At 46.1% G+C, this 16,833-nt stretch overlaps 1 long non-coding RNA gene across 1 annotated transcript in view; it reads right to left on the bottom strand.

Moving 5' to 3' along the window:
- The window catches only part of LOC141085780 (uncharacterized), a 53,288-nt gene that overhangs the window by 13,660 nt on the left and 22,795 nt on the right, over positions 1-16,833 (bottom strand). Inside the window, exons 2-3 of the long non-coding RNA XR_012231406.1 lie at positions 12,451-12,542; positions 9,605-9,706 (exon numbers count right to left, since the gene is read on the bottom strand). This is a non-coding gene — a long non-coding RNA (uncharacterized lncRNA). The remainder of the gene's footprint in view (positions 1-9,604; positions 9,707-12,450; positions 12,543-16,833) is intronic.

Genomic DNA, 16,833 nt, shown 5'->3' on the forward strand with positions numbered 1-16,833 from the left:
GTACTATGAGGGGCCCAGTGCCAGTACCGACGCCCACGAGTGGGCCCCCCTTGCTTGGGCAGGGCCCCAGAATTTGCAATGTTTACCGCTCCCTGCTCCTCCGTTGTGTAGTCTGGGCTGTCAAATCCTTCACTGGGACTGCCACTACAAATTTGGTGAACTGATAGAAGATGATGGTTAAAACGTAGCTATCCCCTGTCCCGCTAGCCGGGATCTAGCTTCAGAGGATCAATGACTTCCATTTCATATGGACCTCGACTCACAATGAGATGCAGTGGTGGTTTCTCATCAGCTTTCACAGTTTTCCTACTCACAGACGTGTGACATTCCAGCGCACATTTTAAAATGTGCCCTCTCATGCCAATCCAAATGAATCGCCTACGGCCTGTGGCTTCTGTCTTTTGCACTCCAAAGTTACGTGACAGAGCATGATAGGCAGTGAGCACCATATTTACATCTCTCCCTGTGATCAAAATTATATGGATATGAGTAATGGCGATGGGATCAACGGTACTGTGATACAGCAACACTTTCTTCACAAAGAAAGGTTTTTGCTGTCTCCACACACTAATTAATTGAGGGTCTGCATCGCCTCTGAGAATTGTGACGTAAGTTTATCCTGTGAATAGGAATTCCTAGATTTCTGCAATCACTAGAATTTATGTCAGTAATTGTATGCATCTCATTTCCTATTGCGGAGAGTCTGGAATGTCTTACTGAGACAGAAATATACTGTATATGAAGATTTAAAAATACCACCAAAAGTGTATACTGGTGTACGCTTCAAATACATTTCCTTTTTTCTACTTTTTAGATTGTGGTCTAATCCATACTGAGAACATGGAGATTTTAAATATTTAAACTATGCTATATATACCTGCTATCCAGTGATAAAGTACCCTTTCTCAACTTTGTACAAGCTGGTCAAATCCATACTGGGCCTGAGACCATCTGAGCCTGCCTCCTGATCTATAGACATAAGTTTTTAATGTGTAAACTATGCTACATATATACGTGTTACCCGGTGAAACTGTACCCTTTATCAACTTCTAGAATCTTGTCGAATCCATACTGGGCCTGAGAATGGCTGCCGAGCTGTTAAGCAAGCTACAGCAACTGTGGTTTGGACACGTAATTTTTTGCATTTTTTCAGGAATGCCGGTTAGGCCTAATTCAGGAATTGCGGTTGACCTGCACTTACTGGGAAATCATCGTTTGCGGGGAATAATTGGAATCACAGATCCCCATCACTAACGGTGTTCTGCTGGTTATCTGCACCTGTAAGCGACAAAAGCTGGTCCTTTCAGTGTAGCGCCCATGCAGCCCCGGACATGTAACGCCTTGATAGTGCCAGAGCCTCGCGTATCCCTCTAGTAAGCTTGACGCGTACCGCGGGGGTATGCCGGAGTCTCTTTCGTTAACGGAATAAAGCTGACAAATTGCTAGCACAACTACAAACGGACATACCACACCACACACACAATCGACAAAGCTTTCAATATGTGCATCTTTTCTTGAGGTGGCATGGTTGTGCTTTCCCGGGTGGAGTCCAATTAAGCCAAAAGGCTCCACTCCTGGTGGTGCCCTTTTGGACATTCCTTTAAGGTTCAGCTTTGCAATCATGCTGCCCCCGGAAAGCAAACACTTTGCCTTCATGGACGCTGTTTGGAGGTTCGTGGGAATAACGCCGCCCGATCGCAAGTTGGCATCATTTATTGGTGGGAAGTCCGACGGTATATGATCGTGTTCGATTTCAGAATTTATTTTTTTTGGTTGGTATTTTACATTTTTATTCCAGCCTTTCTTGACTTCATAAGGGAATGATAAGCCTATATCTGTGTCTCCTCCACCTCCTCCTTTTACTCCTCCACCTCTTTTCGAAATGTAGTTGCCCTTTTCCATATGTAATTTTTGTCTTCTGAGCATTTTCTCTGCTTTGGGACACCTTTTAAGGTGTTTTGTAATTGTTTTCTATGTGTTTGTATGTGTTTGTGTTTGCCTGCCATTATTTTCAATGGGGTTCGACGAACATTCGACTAACTTGCCTCCTGTGTGACGAACCAAAACACTAGTGTGGTGGCTCAACGCTACTCCTGATATATAGACGTACATTGTTAATGTTTAAACTATGCTATATATACCTGCTATCTGATGATACTATACACTTTGTCTACTTTTTATATTCTTGTCTAATCCATACTGAGCCTGTGAGCGTCTCTGTGTGACTGATGGAATATATATGGAGATTGACAATTAACCTTTGACTGAATAGAGCTGTACATTTCTGATACAGTGCCATATATCTCATGTTATTTTGTGTCTATTTTGTGCAAAATTTTGAAGTTTGGTGGAAGAGGCCACGGACGTGGGTGCGGGGGGGCCTGCTGGTGATGATGGTGGTGGTGCATCTGTTGGTAGTGGCAAAAGCACAATAGCAGCTAAGGCAGGAGGTGTTGAGCCTGTGTCATGGTCTGGCTCTGGAACGCCTGGAATGATACCTTTTCTGGGAGTAGGTTAACCGCTTTTAAAGGCGGAGCATGAGGAACTGGTTTTGGCTTACATTGCCGAAACAGACTCCATCAAATATGCCCGCCTCTTCTGAAGTTTAAAAAAATGCAAGCACTGAGTGGTCAAGTGCTGGTTCCTGGTCAGGAAGAATCCCTTTCCTTGTGCCCTGCACCCCCACCCAAACTGAATGAGACAGCAGGCCACACTTCACATTAGTCTATGTAGCTCCTTCTATCATGCCATGCCTGGGTTATCAAGTCAAATCGTGAATTCCCCAGTCCAAGATGAATCTGACATGGAGTGTGGGTGGCCAGCCAGGGCAGTGGGGTTAATCGGTACCGGGCCGGTGTCTCACAGGGATGTGTCACGGTGGTGGTGACCCGTTCCGTGGCCCTGGGTGTCCATGCAAAGGGGTGAATTACGTTTATAGGTGAATATTACGTGACGCCACCTCTGGTTTCTGATTAGATTGACCAGCGCTGCAGTGTCGCTTCTGTGGGACAGATGTTGTGGTGCAGCTAAGATGTAGAAGACCTGCACAGGTAGGGCCGTAGTCGCAGGGCAGATGAAAGAGTTGGTAGATGGTGTGCAGTGCAGGATGTAGCTGAGCCGGGTGCCAGGCTCAGGAGAAAGATGACAGACACAGTCGTGCAGTTCCTTTACCTGTACTTGGTAGGTGCTGTCCAGGACCCAGAGTACAGATGGAGGAGTTGGTCAGCCTGGAAGCCAATTTGTATTTCTCTCTCTGCAGATAGGTAGTGTGGCCTCCGTTCTAGCGATTATCTGAGGTACTCGCAGTGCTGAGTTCAATGAAGTTCCCCCTATTCACTCTCTTTTGGAACTTTCTCGTATGGCTGGCAGCCGTAGCCTTTTCCTTCTGGCTCACACACGTCGATGCTGGGGCCTCCAAGCCTCAGTTGGGTACAGAGCATTTATAGCTGCTACTTCCTCCGGATTCTGCTGCAGGAACGTCAGTGTCCCTACAAACTCGGAGACCGGAATCCGGACCATGCGCTCCAGCTAGGAGTGAGCCTTAACTCTGCTCATCCTCCAGCTCCCCTTCTCACGTCCACACACTTCCCCTTCCCTGCACAGAATGGCCTAACTTACCTCTTCCCGACCACAGAGAGCAGCTCCTCAGCAGTCATGTTCAGAGGTCTCCCTGCTGGCGTGGAGTGGGAAATGTGTTATGTGTTGGTTTAACTGCTAGAGAGATCCTTCGTTGCTCCCAAGCATGACATCACACTCCCTAGGAGGAAGGTAATGCCACTGTGGCGACCGTACTCCTGGGGACGCCACAAGTGCACTGATGCCCAGCCACTGCTAGATGATTCTGCTGTTACATTGACCCAGACCACTACATTCCCCTCACACTCTACACAGCCAGAATCTGACCTAGAGGAAACTCAGGTTCCCCTTCCCGCATACTATACCACCTTACACGGTGACAAAGAGGAAGGTGCAGATGAAAGTGCAGGTTCCTTGAGCTGGTGGGGGGCATACTCATGGGCGACGGCACTGGCACAGGGCCCCTCATAGTACGCAAAAGTGTCCCTGCCGGTCCACCCGAGGGCCCACCCCCACCCGCCGTCAGACACACCGCCACACACCGCCGTACTATTATAGGGGCCCTGTGCCACTGCCATCGCCAACGAGTGGGCCCCCCCTGCTTGCTCAGGATCACAGCACTTGCAAAGTTGAAATACTTACCTCTCCCTGCTCCACCGCCATGACGTCTTCCGCGTTTCCTGACAGTGATAGTCTGATCAGAGAGCGCAATGACATCACGTCTGTACGCCCTCTGCCTAAACAGCCAAGTGCAGTGAGATGGACGATGGGGACGACGAGGAGTCCAGACTAGTACAGGGATTCCATAGTGAGGAGACATATTTAATTGTTTTCAATGTTGGGACAGCAATTTTTGGGGAGCACGATACTCTGGAGAATGATATATGGGGCCCACCATTCACTGGAGCATTCCAAAGGTGGATATCAGACACTGGAGCAGCATTTACAGGGCACATTATACACTAGAGCATTAGAAATGGGGCCCATTATGTATGGAGCATTATTTGGGCCCATAAAACAGTGGAGCTTCATCCATGGCTACCAACATATACTGTAGCATTATGTGGAGCTCATCATATACTGTTTAAAACATTATATGGGACCAATGATTCTGTATGGAGAAATATATGGGCCTCATTACTCTGTATAGCGCACTATGCGGTGGCCATAATACTGTATGGAGTAATATACTGTCCATTTTTGGAGCTATTAAAAATGGATATCAGTCATGAGATGTAAAAAGTGAAGTATTTTTCATTTTACTATGCCGCTATTTCTCTGCAGTATCGGAGCATCATGAGTTGTGGTATGTGTTAAAGGGGCGCTCTTTGGCCCAGGGCACATGAAAACCTGGAGCCAGCCCTACCTCCCCACAAATTTAGCCAAATAACCCCCAGTTTTCAGTGCGTAACTATTATTATGAGGTAAATTAAGGTTGAAAAGCTTCAGTTATCAGAATTGATGTTTTTGGCATTCAAAAGGGCACTGTAGATGTGTTTCCTGTCCTCCACTCCCTGCTGACTTTGCTTCCCCATTGACTTGCATTGGGTTTCGTGTTTCAGTCGGCCTTCAACTTTTCACGATAATCGGCCGATTTCGTTCGACCAAAAGTCGGGTTTCATGAAACCCAACTCGACCAGAAAAAAGGCAAAGTCGCTCATCTCTAGTTGAAGATTTTCTCTGTGGATTACAAACTTGGACTGTGTGCTGGACTGTTGGCTTTCATCAGGCGGATCCGGAGCGGAAAAGGACTTTGCAGGAGGGCTGTGGCAGACAAGCGCCTGAAAGAATCACCAGAGTTTGCTGCTAAATTGTACTGTTGGGGGCAGCTAAGAGGAGCTCTCCCCTGGAACACTGCTGGGAAAGCTGGGTGCTGCTGGAAAGCTGGGTACCCTCCCACGTTAAAGGACTACAGCGAGAGCTGGGAGCAGTTGCCAACGCAGCAAGAACTAACCCACCCTGGAGATCTGCAGCAGATGGAGTCCCTGACATGGACCCGCGGGGCTGGAGTCGGAGGAGAAAACGGAGGAGCCCTCCCCCGCGGTCCAGGCTATGTTGGAGCAGCTGCCAGAGGAACTGTTGCCGACCCTCCCTGCAGGACCATCGGGCCTGGAGGCTGGTCCTGTCAGATGGCGGGATGAAGAACAGCAGTGGACACCAGATGAAGTGACCGGGAGCTGTGGAGGAGCAGCGAAGACCATCGACACCCTGGAAGAGCGGCGGAACGGCCTGAAGGGAGCTGCGGCACCGGGGAAGGTGAGTGTTCCCCCGGCTCAGCCGGCGGTCCAGCAGGCAGTTCCTACTCCCATGATCCGTGCTCCTGATGACTCCTTGGCCCCCGCAGGGCTGACCGGCGCCCCCCCTGCTGCGCTCCACCTTCCGGTGGCATCCTATCCATCGGGGCCGGCCGCCACTTCGGCCCCGCTCAAGATCGCCGTGGTGGCCAGGCCGCCAACCATCGCGGCCTACTCACCAGCATCCATGGTCGCCTCTGCTCCGTTCTCAGCCTTGGCTGCGGCCTACTCCGCGGCCGCTTCCACTCCACTCCCGGCGCCAGCCGCGGCTGACTTGTCAAGCTCCGTGGCCTACTCCCCAGTGCCTGCAGCTGCCTCTGCTGCACTCCAGGCTCCGCTCCAGATCGCAGCTGCGGCCGGATCACCGGGCTCTGCGGAGAAGGTACCAATCCTTGTGCAGGGGCGGCTGAGGTCTCCTCTGCCTCCGAGACTTTTCCGCCATTTGGAGATGCTGCGGTGGCGGAGTTCTCTTCGGCCCGTGCCAGGGCCTGGTGCCCAAGTGAAGATGCAGTGCAGGATGCGCGCTGTGGAACTATCTTCAGCCCCTTCTTCCTCTTTCAATGCATCTCTCAGGAGGGAGATGAACTCCTAGGTCCTGGGCAATGAGAACACTCGAGGCCAGGAGCAGTCAAGACATCCCTGGTGCTCCACAGCTGTGGAGTTCCTCGCTGCTGACAGAACATTGGCCGTCAGGAGATGGCCCGGAGTATCCTTAAAAAATGGACTACTGGGTCTGCTGTGTTCTGTTGCGCAGCATGGGGATTGTTCCGCGTCCCCTTGGGGTAAAATACCCTACTCTTGATGCAGCGGGGATGTGTGGAGGTGCTGTTCGCAACGGAAGAGGGTGCACCGTTGTTTATAAAAAGAAAAAAGTGCTTTTGACGATGTTTGCAAAGTTGCATAATGATGCTGATAGAGATATAGATAAAATGGAGAAAGAAAGAGTGAATCGTTTTATACCAAGAGTAGTTTTTTAGTAACTAGGTAACGGAACTGATGAATAGTTTAAGTGTAGGATGATAATTAATGTAGAATGTTGCAAGGAATAGGATAAATGTTGTACCCATCAAAAGTAGTGTATGTTGACATGTATAATATGAATAAGTTGTTTTGAAATGTTATTTGCATAAAAAATGGAGATGTTCAACAGGTCCCGGGTACTAGGTAACAGAGAAAACGCCGACTTTAACTAATTTAAATTGGAGGAACAATAAAGTGTGTGGAATTGAAACAGACAGCAGTCCATAGGTCGGGCCCTGAGTACCACGAACACCCCAAAATGAAAGGAGGAAGCTGAATGAGGTGGTAGGCTAGAGCCTCAATCATTGTGCTGCAAAATGGTACAGAACGGGAGAAAAGTGGGAAGTACGCACCCATAGAGGAGTCCGGGTGGTCCTATCTCAACAGGGATTGTCATAGTGGCGTATGCGCTGGTGGGTAGCCGTAAGCTACTCGGAGCATGATTGCTCCCGCTTTTGGCTCAGCTCCCTGCGTCGTGGGCCTTGCTCAACAACCGGTTTGACAAAAAGAAGGTGGGGAAGCTTCAGAATGCAAAATGAAGGTGACGAGATTGTCGGGACGACAGTGGTCCAAGGAAGGGAGCATGTAGGGGAAGTGGACCGACCTATGGACCTGTCTGCAGCAGGAAGTGTTAATGTACAATATGCTGGACATGGACTGCTGTATATGAAGGTGGGAGACAGACAGGGGAGCAGGGTGATGAAGGACTTGGTTTTGCCACTAGAGGGAGACCAAGGACAGCAGAAATGGAGGAAGGTGTAGTACTGCAGTTTGGCCACAAGATGTGAGCAGGGAGTAGTGAGTGCAGGGCTTAACATCAGCTTATGGCTACGAAACTGCAAAGTCATGGGGGGCAGGGTTACAGGAGCTCTAGAGGGGAATTCCCAGGGAGGGGATATATATAGTTGGAGAGAGTTCCAGAAGGTCAGTCCGGGGAGAGAAGCTCAGGAGTGAAGAAGACTGGAGGGAGAGGCAGGACAAGAAGAAGCTCCAGGAAGGACTGGTGAGAGAGACGGTCAGAGGGGTGGCCCTGACAGGAGAGTCACAGGACAGAGAGAGCCCGCGAGGTACCAGAGACGGACGGACTCGGACGGGTGAAGCGATGTGGTGGTAGGTCTAGGGCAGCCACAGTGAAAGAGCCATGAGGGACGTCATTCAGGAAGACAGAAGAAAGGGAAAGGTACCCGGCCTTTGTGCGAAGCTCGTTGTGCAGCAGCTGTGCGGTGCTGCGGTTGTCGAGAGGACGGCCAATAAAGAGGACCTGTTGGACACACTTCAGTCTCTGTCTCAGCCTGTTAGCAGTGGCAAAAGGGATCACTCCCCAGTCAGCTCCCCTACCTACAGGTTTATCATCAAAAAACTAAAAAGGCCACCACCATTTCATACACTGCTGAAGACTCAGAGAGCGGGATAATGACATCAGGCATGGCTGTGAGGGCTTCCACATGATGTCCTGCAGCTATCGAATGACATGGTCTAGCTCAGTGGTTAATATTACAGCCTTGCAGTGCTGGGGTCCTGGGCTCAAATCCCACCAAGGACAACATCAGCAGGGAGTTTGTATGGTCTCTCTGTGTCTGCGTGGATTTCATCTGGGTACTCTGGTTTCACCCCCCTCTAAAAACATACTGAAAGGGAAACTATATTGTAAGCCCCAACGGAGACATTGTCGATAATGTCTGTAAAGCGCTGTGGAATTAATGGTGCTATGTAAGTGAATAAAATAAATAAATTACATCCAGCTGTGCAGCTCTATTTTAAGTTTTTAAAGTATAGGAATAGAGTTAGATTCAACATAGGGATTTAAAAAGACCTAATCTGATTGTGGTGCTGTAAAGTGCTGCAGAGCGGTAGTCGCAATCGAACTGCTGTCTGGTTGCACTCTCACACTTTACAAACAAGGGATGTCCCAGTCCTAGTGTGATGTAGGGTGTGGGATGCATTACACTCTCTTGTAGGCCACAGGCCTCCTATGCCTTCAGGTTTCCGTCCTCAGGAGCCACCCCACACAAAGCATGGGACACCAGGATTTTTGCAACAGCCAAACTTTTACAAAACAGTCCAAGTTCATCAAGTGGATACAAGTGGGAAAGGACACAGCAATGCAGACTTCCTTCCTCTTTAGTACAGCTCCTCTTCTGTTCTACCACACATTCATTCTGGACTACCCCGATGACCACGTACCCCATCAGCCACAGGAATTCGTTGCCCACTCCAGCAGTGCACCAGGGACCGGCCACCTGCACCCCTTCCCATGTAACACGATGAGCACCTACCTCATAATGTCAGAAGACCAGGCACTCTCCATGGTACCAGGCCCAAGCCAGAGGCTCCTGCTATTGTTGGAGTGTCCATCACAGATCTACATTTTGCGGCCCACTGCTGTGAATGTTTGGCCCATGCTCCCCTTGCAATCCACCCCACCTGAACTCTCCTCCACAGTTCCCTGGCAGACATTGAACTCTCTCTAACCAGGAGTGCCCCCTTCTTATTAGCACCACTGCCCACCCGCTGGGCTAAACCTACCCTTAACCACTTCCTATCTACATGCTAACCTGTTCTATATCTAATGCTGTCATAAGCTTATACTTATGCTATATTCAGATTATGCTATAACATTTTATATGCTGTACATCACCATAATATATTACAGTATATCACATTACATTAGACACATGTCACTTTCACATATAAAACCATACAACGGTATTCACTTAGTGTGTCTGTTGTCTTCAGGGGCAGGGATGGGGTAACACAGTCCATATTCCTGAATTCCTCCCCTCTTTAAACACTGCCATCATTAACCATTCTGGAACCTGGAAGACAGCACAAAGGATGCAACAATTACATAAAACATTTAAACTGTTAGTTTCCTCTCATCTGGGGTATATTGTGTCCATTCACGGTGAGGGCATTGACCCCAAAATCAAAGAGCACAAATTCTTGGGCCTATAGGTCAATATATCAACCACCCTACTGTCTTTGGGTGAATATCATGTCCTTCTCCTGCATGAATCTTTAAGTAGGAAGTTCTCGTCTTCAGAACCGAAGAACAATGTCCATCCGAGTCCATTTTCCAGAAAAACAATGGCCCTTAGGCCAACATATTAACAGTTGGCCAACAGTCCATGGGCATAGTCTAATGTAGTTACTTCATGGGTCAGCATGACCCTGGTCTCACCTACTTGGAGACCCTGACACCACGAGTCTAAGCTCTTTGTAAAACAACGGAAGGTATCACCCATGCGCTGCTGAGATAGAATCCTTAAGATAAAAACGCTTATTAGAACAGGTTTACATGTCAACTCGTTTCGAGATCACGCTGGACCTCTTCATCAGGACAAACCTGGACAGGTCCGGCGTGACTTGTAGAACGCGTTCATTTGTAAACCGGTTCTATTTATTTTAAGGATTATATCTCAGCAGCGCATGAGTGATTCCTCCCGTTGTTTTCCTTTAACCTGTGGTCATCCTTTCTACCATTATCTGTGCATCAGCTGTTACATGCCGTTCATGTGTTGCCATTGAGCAACTCAGTAAGGTGACTGTATCTCACTTTTTCCCGAGACCCTATTGTTATTGGATAAGACCCTATTGTGCTTTTTACTTCCCCGTGTTTTTATTTCCTAAGTTCTTTGTACTTACAGGCACATTGGCCAACACAGATAAAGCTCCAGTAGTCTTGGAGCATAGTCAATACAATTACTCATCCATCTTTTAAGACAAGGATGCAATTAACACAGTCCTGACCCGGCTCGATCCTCGGGTCATCCGCTTCAACTCCTTCCATCCCCCTTTTCTGAACAACAGTCCATTTAGGTTACACAGTCCATAGGGACAGAAAAGGGTTTCTGGACCAATAAGGGTTCATAGTCCCGCAGTCCAGCAGGGGGTTCGCGTAAAACAAACTTGGAAGGGGGAAGAAAAGCACAAAACACTTTGGCCGTCCTGGCCAGCATCCAATGGTTCCCATCACACTTTAGGGCCTCTTGCCCTCAGGAATGCTGAATAGCTCCTTTTAGGTGCCTCTGGTCTGGTGCAACAAGCACAACTGAGCCTTTTCGGGACAGATTTTCACTTATAGATGCCTTACACCAGGTCCTTTCGCCTGGTTCAATCATCTGCACCTTCTCCCAGAGATGCCAATTCCCTGTACCTCAGGGCTAGTGTGCCCACTAGATTGTCCAGACCTCGCCCTGGCTTGCCTCCTCCTCTCTTGTGAACAGTGCAGGTCCTGCAGATTACTCACTAGATGCTGGATCCTTGCTCTCCCGTCCGCAGTTCGCAGGAATCCCAGCGGTGAAGGCCACGGTCTGGGTTTGGGTCTTGGTGTCTCCATGATGTCAGCTGTTTTTTTTACCAAAGGCTCCTGCTCTATGTGCTGCCGGTCTGGCCTGCTCCAGTTCTTCCACTTTTCCGGTTGCACCCTCGGAAGTCTCACTCCACTCCGTCATGGTCTCACCCTGTTTTTCTTTTGCCGATTCACTACACATGAATGGTGTTGTCTCTTCCAGCTTCTGGGACTTGTCATGGTTTCGCCCTTTCCTGGGTAGAGCTACTTCCGACTCACCTGCCCATTTTCCATTAACATGCTGTAATGGGCATGGTTTCTTCTTCTTTCATGGCATGCATTGGGGGCAGGTACTACTCACCATAGGCTGGCCTCTCTGGGCAAGCCTCTTCCTTGGCTGGATGGATTTTAGCGCTGTTTCTCCTCTTGTATGCAGAGGCTGGGTGGGTCTATCTAACCATTTCATGCTACTCACTGCCATCTTGTCTTTGGTGTTCAGTGCCATCTTTGTTTTGCTAGATCCTTTTCCTTCTCTGTCAAGATTTCTTTATGCATGAATGGATCCTGGTGACTACGCCAACTGTAAAGTGCTGCAAAGCAGCAGACGCAACCAAGCTGCAGTCTCTGATGTCTCTAAACTTACATCCTTAGGAGTTGATGCACACAATTCATGGAACACCATGCTCTTTGAAACAGTCAAATTTTTACTAAACAGTCCAAGTTCATCAGGTGGATACATGGGGAATAAGGCACAGCAATTCAGACTTCCTTACTCCTTATTTCAACTCCTCTTCTGTTCTGGAACACATTCATTCAGGACTGCCCCCAAGCCTCAGGGATTCGTTGTCCACTCCGGCAGTGCATCTAGGATCGACCACCTGCCCCCCCCCCCCATGTAACTCATTTTTGCAATTAGCCTTCATTAAAGATTTTGTACCATTACCCTTCTGTAGCCTCTGTGTTGCTATGTCTATGGCTGGCTGGAGAATGTAGCTGTCAGTTAACCCACTATGGATGTGCTACAGGGAGTATGTAACGCCCTTGTTGGACTGTCTTTTTCTGAACTTTTCTCAGCTGCAAAGGTGTAGCTAGGGGTTCAGCACAGGAGTGTGTGGGGGATGGCGAAACATATGAGTGGGTCCCTAACCAGTAACCCTGATTACAACTATCGTGGCACACTAATATTATCGCCAAATGGTGACATATAGTGGTAGATGCCAGTCCTGCAGAACATACAAGTGATTTCAGTACAGATATATAGTAACTTACAGCTGACATTCTTTGTGATAGAATCGTTCACTTTTCCCGTCTTCTGTATCTGCACCAGACCGACATGAAAACTTTTTCCAGCCACGACTCGTCTGCAGAGATTACAACAAAGACACATCATTAGCTTGCATAAAAATGTATTATATTTAATATTAATGAAACCAGTGATGGAGCCTGTTTACTGTGAGCAAAAGGAAGTAGAAGGGGAATATATAATATGTGGCTCTGGAAACTCTTACATTTTTGCCAATTTTCTCCTTTCTTTTGGGGATTAATGGGTATACTATCCTCAATACCAAACTCCCACTAATTTCATCTTCTGACTGTCTCTAAGATAGGTCACAAGATACATGAAGATGGAATTCCCTTTATTTCATCTATTTGATGTCCTCACCACATGTAGCAATAATTACAAAATCAATTGTCTTACCGATAGGGTAGGTTCATCTTTTGGGTTGCAGGATTTGCTGGAAACTTCTATTGCAGATTTTGTTAAAAGAAAAGTCAGAAAATAGTGCAGTGAGCTGTGACATTTTTTCTTTTTCTTGGAAAAATGACGGAACCAAGGTATAATTAAAATTCCAAAAATCAGGCAAATCTCAGAGGAAAATTCAATTTACAAGACAACTGTAAATGGGGGAAATCAAATTAATACTGATACACAGTCAGCGCTCAATTAGGCAATGTGTGATGGTTAAACTTTTTTTTTTAATTTTGTTACAGATATCATTACTTTTTCTTTCTCAAGAGGAAGAGACACAAAATAAAAAATACAATTACCAGTCTATACACATGCTGTCAGAACAAAAAAGAGAAACTGTTAAACTGCCTTCAGCAGCACATAACGTCACTGCCATGCACCACCAGTCACTGGAAAGCCGACATATGCTGCCTGCCTCTGATTGGCCTGTGGTGTGTATTACAGCCTAGGGAGCATCGAGTCTCTGCACCCTGATATATTTCTCATGAATGTGTCTGAGGACACACATCCAGGTGAAATTTACATTGGTGGACCCACCTCCTGCATGGGCTTGATGGTGGTTGCACCCTCCACGACCACGATCGGTACACCACTAGGTAGTGTATAAATATGTTGTGCGGTAGTAGACTCTTTTGTTAAGTCAACCTACATGCAAGTTGTTTCGGTCCTCATTGAGATTTTCGTCAGGCCTGAGGAATGAGGATTGAAACGCGTTGCAATGTGTCCTTAAGGAAGTCTGCATTAAGCTTGGAAGTTTGGAGATTTATATTTCTTGCAAACTGCCCGCGCTCAGGGAATTGAATGGAGAATATCTGTGCTCCATTCTTCTTACTGAGGGAAGTTTTATCAAATTCAGTTCAACAAAGAATTGTGAATGCAGTGTCGTACACACAGGCTCATTCACTGAAGCACAGTGAATCTCTCATTTTAGCAAATATTCAATAATTTTTTTTATGAAAAAGTAAACACAGTTACAAATGCAGAAATCTTTTGAACAATTGCAAGTGCAGGTAACTGACTACCAGTGCAAGAGTTGTATCCACAGGCTCCCCCCATCTTTGGTATGGTATTGTTGATATGCACCTAGCGCTCATGGTATGCGCTACTTTGGAGGATGGTCACCTGGCTCTGAATTAATGCAATCAGGGCTCAGATGCACTTTTTGTTTTCTACCTCCATATTATGTCTTCTCTCTGATTTATAGGCAAACTAGGTTATTGGTGCATTTCTTTACTATATAGTATTATATTTATTCTGGTCTTTTAGTGTTCCCACTTGGGTTCCATTCAAATGCATATGTATATGATATTTTTGACATAATGTGATCGTGTCATTTATCCAATATATTGACCAGCTATTTTTCTTTGCCTTACTGTCAAGGATAAAGGGCTTTATTCAAATGCATATATATGATATTTTTGACATGATCTTGTCATTTATTTAATACATTGACCAGCTCTTTGTCTTTATCTTACTGTAGAAAGGTGATAGGGGAGTCTTACAGGGTTACATTATTAACCCCTTGGGTCTACTGTAATTGTCATGGAGTGACTTTTTTAATGTTTTTAAACTGTGTTTTGGTCTGTCTGAAATTTAATAAAATGTATATATTCAGTGATTTATTGTGGTGATCCCAGTGTTTGGTCAGTAGCTTTCTTCTTCTTCTACTGCAAGAGTTGTATCTGTCGTGAAGGTGCTGTTTTTCATGACTGTACATTGATAGGTTCATAAACAGTACTCTAGCATAATTCCTCATGTAGAAGTGGGAATATGTTAGTATGAGTGCAAAGTGATAATGAAAGAATGGTAAATGAAAATTAAGGAAGCACAAAAAATTATTTGCTATCTGGATAGATTACATTACTCATCCTGGATATGGTCACCCTCTTTCAGGACTCTCTCCCTGAGCAAATTCTAGGAAGTCTGTGAGGGGAATACGAAGGCCCATTATCAGAGGAAGATAGCAGGAAACATGTCTATTACCAACACAATGGATATGCATGGCAGGATTTTAATGAAAAAAAAATGTTACATATTCACGATTGTCCGTAAAATGTTAATCCATTCTGCTTCTGTTTGCTTTAGCTCCTGTCCCTAATGGCCACCTCCGTAGGGGGTGGAAATACATTCGAGAACCTGGAACAGGCATTGTGAGACTGAATGTTTAGTTTGGATGAAGTGTGTTGGCAAAAGTAGCATAGTTTTCTGACATTATTGGGTTCACGCTGTAAAATGAAGTCTTGGATATGCCGGATGATTTCACCAATATATTCAGGGATGTATGAGTATTTCAGATGCTATATAGCAAATAAGAAGTCCCAAGGGGAAATAATTCTCTTTCCTGATTGGAAATGTGTAAAATATTCTACTTTTCTGATATTATTATACTAGACATGCCGTGGGCAAGGAAATGTGCCCCAATATCTCATGTGTAGGCTTCTTTATATTTTGTAATGGCAGCTTTTACCCAGTGATATATTTGGAGGTCTTCTGCAGTGGATCGGACATGTAGCACATGCGCGCTCACTTGAGCCTATGCATCTCCAGGAGAGGTGACCAAATAAAACTGATTGGAATTGAATCCTTCTGGAATGTTATAAAAATTCGCATTCAACAAAGTGCAGATTTTTTGTAATTCGCTTTTACACTGATTCAACTTCTTGCCACCATTTTTCTGAAACATAAAATTCCAGAAAAATGTTAAAAATTAAAGAAAAGAACCTCTGCTCCTCACCATAACCCATCTTGTCCATGTCACCAACACGAGCTCTGAAATACCTGGTCCTATCATGCTGGTCTAGATTTGCTGAGTGCATGGGAGGGCTCTGCGCATACACATAAGGCCATGGCCATTATGTCATGATGCCTTGATTTTTGGCACATGGTTGTGTTTAACCCTCCCAAGCTTCATCATAACCGGAAGTCTGGGCCGAGCAAGAGAAGTCCAGGGATTCCAGCACAAGTGGTAGTGATATGAAGATGCGGTGAGGACCGGATAAGTAACAGTGAGGAGCAGAGGGGCTGGAGCGTTGAACATAGGTGCCAGTGAGTTAAGCGGTGAGTATACTTTTTTTTTTTCATTTTCATACATATTATCCTTTTTGTGTTCTGGAGTCTGGAGAGATCCCAGAAAATAGTAATGGATCATTAAATGTGTTAAGAACAAATTCTCAAATCAAATTTGTCAAGTAAAAACATTCAAATATTTGAATTTGAATTTTGCCTGATCCGCTTACCTCTAATCGCCAGTGGATAAGCCATAGGAACAACAGCACAACCAGCCATAAACAACTAAGATGAGCAAGGAAGACTATCTAGAGAATGCGAATTTCCAAAAACTGACCGTCACATCCAAGCATAAACAGTGTGAACAGGTGCTTAACCTAGAGTCACCAACTCATATACATGTATCTAGAGAATGCGGGCTGTGAGGCAGTGATGGGAATTATATACAATGGTCGTTATTTGTCACCCAGGATGCGCATAGAAGCATAATAAACCCACTGGAGAGCATTGTAATTTCAGGCACAGCTATGGTTACAATGCAAAAAAGTGAGTTTGGATCTGGTCAAACTATTTGACCAGATCAGATTTAGGAAAACCTGATATGGGCTTTTATTTTTGGAGAGATCTGCAGGATGGTAGTGGGCCAGATCTCTCCCACCACTCTGGATCTTCAGTGGCCCATACCCAAGATTCCCATTTAAACTTTCAGTTAGGCTATGTACCCACGTGCGGATTTTTCGAGGATTTTATGCGTTTTTGCAGCGTTTTTTCACTGAGAAAACGCTGCAAAAATGCATAAAATAAGCAAGCCATTGAATTCAATGGCATTTCGCACATGCTGTGCTAATGTTGCGTATTTTTCCACGGCTAAATCGCATTGCAGAAAAATACGCAGC

Source organism: Dendrobates tinctorius, unplaced genomic scaffold (genome assembly GCF_039654945.1).
Source record: "Dendrobates tinctorius isolate UK_male_01 unplaced genomic scaffold, ASM3965494v1 ptg000029l, whole genome shotgun sequence".
Taxonomy (NCBI): domain Eukaryota; kingdom Metazoa; phylum Chordata; class Amphibia; order Anura; family Dendrobatidae; genus Dendrobates; species Dendrobates tinctorius.